We start from the raw sequence: 12,559 nt of genomic DNA, 5'->3' as shown, positions 1-12,559 counted from the left end.
ATAGCACTCTTCCACATTCGGAAGACACAACACAATTCCCACACGCTTTGACACACGATACCATAGTGATCCTTGTACCTAGCTCGTTACCATCCGAAGTTGTAACCTTTATTTGTTATATTGAAGTTTGGTGATCGGTAGTTTCCATCACCCGAGGTTTTTTATGCCGGAGATCATTGATCAAGGGCTTTTTCCTCGTATAAATCCTTGTGTCGATTGTGCATTTTACATTTAAGTGATCCTTCACTTTGTTCAACAAACCAAGCATCATTCCCCGTTTTCATAAGAGTTTGGTTGCATTATCCTTGTGCGATTTTTGACCAAAACAGTTTGGCGCCCACCGTGGGGCAATTGGTGCTTCATTCATAAAAAGTTTTTCTGTTGGTGACCATTCCGGAGTGTTGCATGGCTTCGTCGTTGAAGAATACCTCCACAGCGATGTCGGCAGTCAATTCATCTACTGGCATTCCACCTTTGCCTCCACCACCAGCCGGATCTCAGAAAAATGCTGAGAAGAGACCAACTTCTATCTCCTCTAAACCATCATCTTCTGCTCTAACTTCTTCTGTTCCCAGTACTAGTGATATATTTACTTTGATTTTGCAGATGAGGGATCGTATGCAGCAGCAGGATGAAACTAATGATAGGATCCTCAGAGAAATCGGAGATCTCAAGAGACAAAAGAAAACGGCAGAGGATCATTCCCCACTGATGCCCAAATCTTTGAATTTTGATACTCCAATGATTACTTCTCAGCCATCAGAGGTCCCAGACATTCAACATGTGGGTGGATCAAGAGGAATGCATTTCGGCTCAGCAGTAGTAACTCAGGCATCGGGATCATATTTCCAACCGGCAAGATCTTATACTCAACATATGGGATCCTTCATGAACTCAGGATCCTCCTTCGTTCCAGGATCATCCCAGGTTCAAGGATCCTCCTTCGTTCCAGGATCATCCCATATTCAGGGATCCCTTCAGATACCAGGATCCTTGAAGAATTTGCAAACAGGAAGCCTAGATGTCCATCAAGGAGATTTTATTCCAATGCAGACCATTGCTTCCACTGGTCCATCCATTATCCCAGAATCCCAGCAATATGGATTCACACCCAATGTTCCTAACTTGAACCCGATGGGAGGTAACACTTTTAATAACTCTCTTACCACTGACCATGGATTCATTCAGGATACAGGTATCAATCATGCTATGGCCAGAGAACTACAGAAATTAAAGGATATGATATCGAGTGTTCCAGGGGTAGTCAAACCTATCCCGGAGATTGCAGATGGAAGCCATAAGGTATCTCGTTTTGCACCACCAATCTGTGATGCTGAGATACCCAAAAGGTTCCATATTCCCACTATGAAGCTGTATGATGGTACAACGGATCCTGAGGAACACATAGCACAATACAGGGAAAGGATGGAGATCAATCCAATTCCAGAAAAGCTAAAGGAATCATGCCTATGCAAAGGATTTGGATCCACTCTTACTGGATCAGCTCTTAAATGGCTGCTAAGTCTTCCCCCTTACTCTATTACTTCATTTGCTAATTTAGTTAATTTATTCAATAATCAATTCTCTTGTAGTAGAAAATTTGAAAGATTGACTAGTGATTTATATAGGGTAACTCAGGGTCATAATGAATCATTAAGGGATTACATAACAAAGTTTAGTAAAGAATCCTTGGACATTCCTAACTTGGATATGGCCACAGCTGTTGAGGCCTTCAAGTTGGGATTGCTTAAGGATTCATTGTTCTATGATGATCTTGTTATGACACCATGCAGGAACCTAGATGAAGTAAGAACTCGTGCACTCAGGTTCATCCGGCTAGAAGATGACAAAAGCATCCAGGAGAGACAAGTAGGATCCTCAAAACAAGAAAAGCAAGGATCCTCTTTCAAAAGCAGCAGATTCAAATCCTACAATAGGAATGACAACCAGAACGTGCATGTCGTTGACCAAGAAGAGGATGATGATCATGAACTAATCCTCCGATTTCTGAATATTGTTTTTCCGTTGATAATCATGAACTAATCCTTGCAATGCAGAATCTAGGAGAAAAAGCCAGATGGCCCAGAAAAAACGACAAACCAACTGGAACTAAAGACAAGTCAAAGTGGTGTGCATACCACGAGGATTTCGGGCATTTAACTGAAGAATGCATCGCATTGAGAAAGGAAATTGGATATCTGCTAAGCAAGGGACATTTAAAAGAGTTGCTGGGAAGAAAAAAGCAAAGGACTCAGGATCCTGAAAGGATCCCTGAAAAAGCTCCTGCCCCTCCGGCAAATGCACAAGTGATCAACTTTATTTCTGGAGGATCAGACATCTGTGGTACATCCTTTTCAGCAGCTAAAAGGCATGCAAAGGAAGCTAAAATGGATAACGGAGAAAGGCCCATTCGAACATCAAGTATCTCGGAAGGAAAAGCGATAACCTTCGATGAGGATGATCGCATTAACATTCAGGATCCTCATCATGATAGTTTAGTCATCACTCTCTTTATCTCTAACCATTTTGTCCGCAGGATCCTTATAGACGGAGGAAGCTCAGTAAACATTATCCAGCTTGATGTTCTAAAGAAGATGGGTATCCCTGAATCAGATATCACTCCAAGATCCTCCGTGCTTGTGGGATTTAGTGGCGAAACTAAGAAAACTTTGGGGGACATCAAACTCCCAATCTATGTGGAAGGATTACATAATTATCAAAAATTTTGTGTTATTGACTGTTTGTCTTGTTGTAATGTTATCCTTGGCAGGCCCTGGATACATGATATGAAAGCAGTCCCATCCACCTACCATCAATGTGTGAAGCTCCCTAGCCCATGGGGAATAATCAAGATCGACAGTGATCAGCAGGAGGCTAAGGATTGTTACACCTCATCAATGAAACCAGCCTCGAAGCCAAGGGAGCAATAGCAATTACAGTATCCTCCAAGGAATGTCTTGGAGGCGAGAGAACAGGATGTGGACGAAATCCTTTTGGATCCTAATGATCCTGAATCAAAAATCTATATCGGATCAGGGATCCTTGGCAAGATGAAAGACGACGTAATATCCTTCCTCAAAAGGAGAAAATCTACCTTTGCATGGAAACACGAGGACATGACAGGTATATCTAAGGATATTATCACTTATAAACTTGGCATTGACAGGTCAATCAAACCAATCCATCAAAAAAGGAGGAAGTTTGCACCGGAAAGAAATGCCATTATCCAGGAAGAAGTAGAAAGATTACTTCGAGCAGGTATGATCAGAGAGGTAAAATATCCAAAATGGCTAGCCAATGTGGTTGTTGTTCAAAAGAAAAACGGAAAGTGGAGGGTATGTGTCGATTTCACTGACTTGAATAAGGCATGTCCCAAGGATCCTTTCCCATTACCCCACATTGACTCCATGGTGGATGCAACGGCGGGGCATGAACTGTTAACCTTTATGGATGCATCATCTGGGTTCCAACAAATTCAGATGGAGCCATCTGACCAAGAGGATACAGCTTTTATGACCCCAACCGGTTTATATTGTTATATTGCTATGCCCTTTGGATTAAGAAATGCAGGTGCAACATATCAAAGGCTGGTGAATATGATGTTCAAAGACCAAATTGGACAAACTATGGAAGTATACATAGACGATATGGTTGTAAAATCAAAGAAAGCTGAGGATCACCTAAGGGACTTGGAGGAAGCATTTGATATCCTTGATAATTATAACATGAAGCTTAACCCTTCAAAATGTCACTTTGGTGTTAAAGCAGGCAAATTCTTAGGATATATGGTAACTCAGAGGGGCATTAAAGCAAGCCCGGAACAAATCAAAGCATTGGTGAATATCAAATCCCCTGCCAACGCTAAGGATGTGCAAAGGCTAACAGGCAGGATAGCAGCTCTAAACAGATTCATATCCAAATCCTCAGAAAGGTGTAAAGAATTCTATGATATCCTAAGAAAGAATAAAAAATTTGAGTGGACTGAAAAGCATGAGAATGCTTTACAAGCCCTAAAAGAATACATGTCCTCAGCACCAGCATTGATGAAACCAGAAAAAGGAGATGTGTTATCCTTATACCTTGCGGTATCCTCAAAAGCAGTAAGTGCAGTCCTTGTTAAGGATCATGAAGATACACAATATCCTGTCTATTATGTAAGTAAGAGTTTACTTGATGCTGAATCCAGGTATTCACACCTTGAAAAACTTATCCTTGCATTAATTATGGCATCTACTAAACTAAGACATTATTTTGAAACTCATGTTATTGTTGTTAGAACTAATTTTCCAATTAAGAATGTCCTCAGGAAACCAGAAATGTCCGGAAGAATGGCTAAGTGGGCAGTAAAGCTTAGTGCCCATGATATAAGATATGAGCCCAGAACAGCCATCAAATCTCAAGCATTAGCAGACTTTATGGCTGATTTCAGTAGTGATCTACAAAAGGAAGCCGAATTGGAGGTCCAGCAGCTGGATAAGACCAAGGATCCTTGGATACTACATACTGATGGATCCTCAAATGTCAAAGGCACAGGGCTTGGTATACTACTAAAATCGCCACAGGGGGACATAATACCCCATTCCATAGCTTGTGAGTTCCAAGCCACTAATAATGAGGCTGAATATGAAGCCTTAATCGCTGGCTTACAAATGGCTAAGCATATGGGGATCAGGTATCTTGAGGTATACGTGGATTCATTGTTAATCACTAATCACTTTAATGGATCCTATGCTGTGAAAGGTGAAAAACTAACCAAATATTTAGAGATAGTCAAAGAATTGGCACTCTCCTTTGTTTCTTTCAGTTTGACACAAGTACCAAGGGAGGAAAATACAGAAGCTGATGCATTGGCCAATCTAGGATCATCTTTGAAGATCCCTGAGGATATAAGTATCCCCATCATCCATATCCTGGCTCCTGCTATTGAAAATCAGGTGGCCATGGAAATAGAAGAGGATACTGCAATGATCCCTAGTGAGGAGACTCAATCTTATTCAGGATCATGGATCTCACCAATCATGAGATACTTACAACACGGGGAGATTCCTATGGGAGAAAATCCTAGGGCTTTCAGGATTAAGGTATCTCAATTCACAATCTTGAATAATGTGCTATATAAGCGATCTCCTGCAGGACCATATTTAAGATGTATCGAGGATCCTGAAATTCAAGAAGTGTTAAAAGACTTCCATGAAGGAGATTGTGGAAACCACACTGGGGGCAGGGCATTGTTCTCAAGGATCCTTAGGACAGGATACTAATGGCCAACTATGAAAAGGGATGCTGTGGAGTATGCTAAGAAGTGTGATCCTTGTCAAAGACACAACAATATCCTTCATCAGCCGGCTGAATTTCTACATCCTATACCATCCTCTTGGCCATTCATGAGATGGGGAATGGATATAGTTGGCAAGCTCCCTAAAGCACCTGGTGGAAAAGTATTTATGCTTGCCATGACTGACTACTTCTCCAAATGGATAGAGGCTGAAGCTTTTGCCCAAGTCAGAGAAAAGGAAGTTATATCCTTTATTAAGAGAAACATTATAACCAGATTTGGCATTCCTTCTGAAATTGTATGTGATAATGGTTCCCAATTTATTGGGAGCAGGACTACTAACTTTTGTGACAGTTGGGGGATTAAGATGATAACATCAACACCAGTCCACCCACAAGCCAATGGCCAAGCAGAATCATCCAACAAGATCATCATCAACAATCTGAAGAAGAAACTTGGATCCAAGAAGGGGAAATGGGCAGAGGAATTGCCTTATGTGCTTTGGGCTGATAGGACAACTCCCAAGAATGCTACTGGTCAAACACCCTTCTCTTTGGTGTTCGGGGCAGAAGCAGTGATCCCAACAGAAATGGTGGTTCCAACTGCTAGAACAAGTACTCGTGATCCTGAAGAGAATGCTGCAAACTTGGCTCAGGACTTGGATACTATTGAGGAAATCAGGGATTTGGATAGGATAAGGATGGCAAGCTACCAACAAAGAATGGCTGGTGCTTACAACAAAAATGTCAGAATAAGGAAATTCCAAGTGGGGGATATGGTATTGAGAAAAGCATTCCAAAATACCATCAATCCTGCTGACGGGAAATTAGCACCAAAGTGGGAAGGCCCTTACTTGATTGAAGCTGAAGCAGGAAAAGGGGCATATAGATTGCTAACCATGGAAGGAAATTTGTTACCTAGAGCCTGGAATGCTGTTCACTTAAAGAAATATTTCATGTGAACAGGATCCTCCTGGCACATATGATCCTTACATTGAAAGCATCCTCGAAGGATCCTGATAATGTCAATGATCCTTACTCTGGTAATATCCTAATCCTAAACTATTCCATTTTCTTATTTTTACTAAAGGATAAGGATCATGTATCCTTCATCCTCCTCTCACGAGAATTTGAGTTTTGATAGTCCAGGTATCCTCAGCATATTATTGATAGTCTTCAAAAGCATCTCAGATCCTTGGGTTCAACCCCAGTTATCCTTGGGCTTGTCCCCAGTTTTCGCCTGTAGCGCACGATGATCCTGGTATAGTTCATGTCTTTGGGACCAGTACCCACTCCAGGGGCTGATAACCTCATCGTACTGGCTATACCTAGGATCCTACGTATAATGGTAGACGTACCATACATCCGCTCCTAAGGTTTCTAACGTTTTCACGTTAGCTAAGGTTTTGGCATTTTCATGTCACTAAGTTTGGATAGTCGCCAGTAAGGGCCATACTCCAGTTTACATACGATCCTTGGGCTTGTCCCCAGTTATCCTTTGGGCTTGTCCCCAGTTATCCTTCGGGCTTGTCCCCAGTGATCCTATGGGCTTGTCCCCAGTTATCCTTTGGGCTTGTCCCCAGTTACTAACTTGTCTTTTATATTGGCTTAGTCCCAAGTTATGTTCTATTTTTCAGGTTTTCGAAGTTAAAACAATTAAGGATCCTTAATCCTTATTATCCATTAAAATTTCATTTACGGTTATCCTGATTAAAGGTTAGGATCCTAACTTGGATTCTCAGGTATGATCCTTAACTGTTTTTAATCCTATTTATTGTTTCTTTATGCTAACCCTTGAAATTTGACAACTAAATCTGTGACCCTTAAAATATGTACTACTTTTTGGGATTTTTCAACTATAGGATATTTGATCAAGGATCATATCCTAAATGTTTTCAATCTGACTTATTCAAAATTACTTATTCAATAAATGTACACCAAAACAATGGGGAATTAAAGGAACAAAAAGGATAATAACACAAGATAAGCGACAAAAGTTTAAGATTTTATTTATAAACGAAAGGAGTAACCCTTCAAAGGTTGTCAAAATTACCTACCCCGAGCATCTACCAGCAATACGTGGCCCGTCCGCTGGGGTAGGTAAAGGGTGTCCATGATAATAGGTTCAAAAGTTATGCAGGGATATAAAGGCGGCAGGATCACAATGGCTTCATCCCCCAAACAGAGGATCCCTCCACCATTTGCAATCCTACCTATTGTCTGAAGGATCCTGGATCCTTAATCCTAAAACTATTGTTCAGAGTTACAGACCATCATCGTTAAAAACATCAACAAACACAAAAAAAATTGGGCTCCGGCTATGTCTAGAAGTTTCCTTCATCGCCCAATTCTGCAGCTCAAACCTTCGCTGCACCATCACCACCAGCTCCACTTGCTTCTCCCTGATCCTTGCCAGCATCACCACCTTCAAGCATTGGGATCTCCTCAGCTTCATCATCACCCTCCAACTCTGCCAGCCTTGCCTTCCAGCCCTCCACGTCCCATGTGCTTTTGTCGAAGGCAGGATCCTGAGCCTCCGCAGCCATCTGCAACTGGATCTTGTACATGGTTATCGTAGCAGAGACCTTGGCATCCTGGGTGATATCATGCTTCTCATAATCGAAGTTGATCACCATTTTGGCAGCTTCATCCTTGGTAGCCCGAAGCTCCTTCTCAAGATCAGCAATCTTGAGATCCTTCAGCACACCCATTTGTTGGAGGTCAGCGATTTGGCGGTCTTGATCCTCAACGTGGCCAATATAAGTTTCTATTTCAGCAAGTTTCTGCAAAAAGGGAAAAGGGTAAGCCCAGGACCAGGTGATCCTCAAATAAGCAGGATATTCAAGCAAGATATTCAAGCAGGATATACAAGCAGGGGCAGTGATCCTTACCTCATTGACGTAATCAAGAAACTGTTGACGGAGCAGGGGAAATCCTTGGAGACCCTCAGCATCAGAGGTTTTTCTCTTCTTTCCTCCCTTCCCTCTCACAGGTGCCTTGGGGACAGAGGTACTCGGGCTGGCAGGATTCTTCCTCCTTGAAGGTTTGACGTTGGACAGATCTTCAACGCCAAATTTTGAAGCAGACTTAGCAGATTTTCCAGCGCCTACACAACCAAAATAAGATAAGTATTCTAACTAATTTAGAAATCCTACATAGAACTACTTTTTAATAAGGATACTTACTTGACATTGTGGCAGATGCGGAGGATACTTCCTGTGAATCTTGGGTGGCAACTTGAAAACTTCTAATCTCGGGATCAAGCTTCTTGAAGGCTAAAACTCTCTCTTTTGCAGCAGGAGTCAACTTGAGATGAGCAACGGATATGGCTGCACAAAAAACAAAGAAAATATTAGTGACCCTTATCCTAAGGAACAAATTTTATGGTGATCCTTCCATGATCCTCTATCCTACCATGAGTAGCCCACTCCTTGGGCAGATCCTTCCCATCTGGGATGGTATCTCTCCTAACAAAGAAGAACCGACGCTTCCAGTTTGTGTCGTTCTTGGTGACCTTGAAGACAGGATGATCCTCTCCAGCTTTTCGCTTAAACAGATAACGATGGGGTCCGAAAGTGGTAAGATCATACATCTCAGCCAGCTCCGCCATTCCTAAGTCAATCCCTTCCTGCTCAATGATCCTTTCAAGGGTATATAAAACCCTCCAGATCATTGGCATGGCCTGGATGTAGGAGATGCCGGTAAGGGAAAAGAAGGACTGGGTGAATTGAGGGAAAGGATATGAATATCCTATCAAGAACGGAGTAACAGGAAAGGCTACCCAAGTATCAGAGATGAAGTCACTTAAAGCGGTAGGATCAAAAGATTTAAAGAGGGTGCTCGCCGGAAAGCAATGACGAATTTTATCAATCTGAGAGTCGGTAAAACAACACCTCTCAGTTGAAGAATCCTTGATGATCCCTTGACCCTTCAAGGGACTGCTCTTCTTAGGATCCTTGTGCGGGGAGTTCCGGAGCAACATCTTTGCAGAATAATGGAAAGAAATAGAAAAACAGAGTAAAAGAAGGAAGAAGGAGGAAGAGAGATACCTGATTGAGCTTCGGACGAAAATATAAATAGAGTCTCTCTTGAATTTAAATGCAAATTGATCCTATCTCTAACACCTATTTATAATGATGATTTGCAGGGCTGTCACTTCTGTGACGTAAGGTTCGCAACGGCTAGTCCGTCTCTAACGGCTAGTTATTCGATTAACTTGTTGAGGATAAGATCAAACAAAATACAACTCGTTTATTTACAATATTACTCCTTATATTTTGGGGGCAATTGTTAGGGCTGGATTTTTATGACTTATGATCCTTACATATGATCCTAACCAGTGATCCTTATTTCTTTGGCAGATAGTGATCCTCAGAAGAGTTCCAGGATCAGGATCACGGACCATCACAGGGATCCTCATACTAACAGTTGTTTTCATTGGATTTAATGTTATCTTGCAGGAATGTCTGGCAGGATCCGCTCTTAGCAACGTAAATAAGGGACTCGTCTTTACAACTTTGGCATATGCTTAATCAGAGATGAACGTTGTGGACGATATGGAAACTCGGCATAATTTAAGGGCGATAATTTAGGCTAGATTTACTTTTATTCCTAAAGGGGTAACGAGCTAATAGTTAGTCTATTTTACCTAAAATAGGGCCACTCACACTTGTATATATAGCACTCTTCCACATTCGGAAGACACAACACAATTCCCACACGCTTTGACACACGATACCATAGTGATCCTTGTACCTAGCTCGTTACCATCCGAAGTTGTAACCTTTATTTGTTATATTGAAGTTTGGTGATCAGTAGTTTCCATCACCCGAGGTTTTTTATGCCGGAGATCATTGATCAAGGGCTTTTTCCTCGTATAAATCCTTGTGTCGATTGTGCATTTTACATTTAAGTGATCCTTCACTTTGTTCAACAAACCAAGCATCATTCCCCGTTTTCATAAGAGTTTGGTTGCATTATCCTTGTGCGATTTTTGACCAAAACAAGTAGTAAGCGAAGAGTTGAAGCCTTATTTAATAAAAACGAAACATGAGGGACCAAAGTGGGATAACTTGAAAGTTGATGTGTTAAAAGAAAACAACACACACACATACACACACATCGTGTGTGTTCATGAACGAGCAGGGAAAGCTCCCATGGAGCCAAAACCCTAAACTTCATAAAAATCTCCAAACTGAAAGGCTAAATGAAGCCCAAATTCACAACCGAATATGAATTAACGATCACCTTCACAAGGGGATCATAAGGTATGTCTTAAAACTTAGATTTGGTGATCTTGTTTGAAGTGGGTTATAATCAATCCATGAAATTGTATGAAATTAAGCATGTAGAGGTGTTAGAAACACCAAATAGAACTTGTGTTGTGAATAATTTCAAGTAATTGGGTGATTTAGAATGAAACCCATTGCATGAGTGTGAAGATGATGATCATGATGAACTTGAAGATGCTATATTGTAATCTTGTGTTGTATAAGGTGTTGTATGATAGACTAAGATAGTTAAACTTGAAGTGAAATTTATGATTATGAGATTTTGTTTGAATGTGATAGTTCATAAGATGAAATAAGGAAGAACATGCTTAAGAACTTGTACATTATGCTTAGGAAGTAGTACGCACGCCAAGTGTTTGATAAAATGTCTAAAAGACAATAATAAGTGAAATTGTATGCAAGTAATGGGTAAACATATATAGTTCATGTGAAGATTATGTAGGGATGATGTCGAGTATGCTTTATGCTTGTTTAAATGGATTAATGATGTTGAGTATGCTTTATGTAGGTCGTATGTTAGATGTGAATTTGATATGGTTGTTTATAAGTATAAGCATATATGCTAATAAGAATGTGAATGTAATGACATGAGTGTATAGGAATCATGTCAAGATGGATGGGAGCGTTGAAGGCTAACGGGCTACGAATACTCAATCAAATAAGCGAACGCAAATACGGGCGCGCAAGGTAAGTGAACTCCGAACTTACCCTTTTGTTTGGTAATGTATTTATGATATGTGTTAATTGTTGAATGTAATGTAAGAAGATATGGGTCAATGCTATTACTAATTTAAGTTTTAATGGAATGGGTTGGAAGTGGTTAAGAAAGAGATTCGGTTAAGTTTGGGTAAGAAATGGAACTTACATAATGAAATTATGCTTGAATGAATGAGATGAGTTATTTGTATTTGAGGACATGTTCATATAAATGGAAGCTAATGTACTAATAGTTTTCTATTGAGAATTAACGTGAAGTATAGGCATGTTAACAAAGGAAGCGAAGGTTGACTCCATAATCCGATGCGAGTAATCGAATGGATGGATGAAGGGGCTAGTATAAGAGGAAGCATGATATGTTGACGCGCTATTATGCATGTGTTAAGTTTTTGCATTATGTCATCGGTTGCTAATAATGTGATTGAATGTGGTGACTGCAGGTTATACATGTTTGGATGTTTCATCAAGAAGTGTACGCGGTTGAAGATCGAGTCAAGACATGGATTGTATGTGGGTGTGTACGTAGTCACTTAAATTGAGACATGTATGTTAGTTTTTGGATTAATTTTTAAAAAGAGATTAATGTATTTAAATGAAAGAAAGAATATCATGAAGGAAATTTTAGGTATGTATTTTTCCGCTGCAAATCTTAGGTTAAAACGTGTAGGCGTTACACAGTTGAAGGCTTCGTCCTGAAAACACAGGATCCCTCCACCTTCAACTGTCAAACTATTCTACTTGCAGCAAATTAAAATTGTTCTAAGTGCAGGACGGCCAGATAATTTAGACCCTACAAAATACAGGTATCACTAAAGACAAACTAACCAGGATACAGGTTCAGTATATGTGTACGGGACACAGGATCTGGATACTTACCTTATTAGGGAAGGAGATCATGGGCTCGATGGATTCCATGAAGCCAAGGTCACCATAAGAGAAACCTTCGGCAGCAGCAGCAGATGGCTTAGAGCTGATGGCAACATATGGCTCCTTTTTCACCAAGGCAGGCTTAGAAAAGTTGTCAAGCTCATCTGAATCAAAAGTAGCAGGGTCCTTGATGGAATCTACGTAAAAGGGAGTAATTCTAATTTCATTACATGATAGTATTCTGAAGTAACCAAACCTATGCAGGAATATTTAAAACATATATCCTTACCAGACATGTTGGAATGACTAAAAAAAATATATATCCGTTGGAATCAGGATATCCAACAGTTATATTTTTGGGGACAATTGTTATGGGTGAAATTCTGAGCCCATATCCTGACTTTGTATCC

At 40.5% G+C, this 12,559-nt stretch overlaps 1 long non-coding RNA gene across 1 annotated transcript; it reads left to right on the top strand.

The window, feature by feature from the left end:
- The first annotated feature begins 10,450 nt into the window (after positions 1-10,450).
- Positions 10,451-11,843, top strand: LOC110883656. The gene is made up of 3 exons (XR_002560539.2): positions 10,451-10,541; positions 11,165-11,252; positions 11,723-11,843. It is a non-coding gene; the product is annotated as an uncharacterized LOC110883656 (long non-coding RNA).
- Positions 11,844-12,559: the final 716 nt, after the last annotated feature.

The sequence above is a fragment of the Helianthus annuus genome, chromosome 16 (genome assembly GCF_002127325.2).
Source record: "Helianthus annuus cultivar XRQ/B chromosome 16, HanXRQr2.0-SUNRISE, whole genome shotgun sequence".
Lineage (NCBI taxonomy): Eukaryota > Viridiplantae > Streptophyta > Magnoliopsida > Asterales > Asteraceae > Helianthus > Helianthus annuus.
The sequence above is the reverse complement of the archived record's forward strand: the minus strand, read 5'-3'. Positions and strand labels throughout refer to the sequence as shown.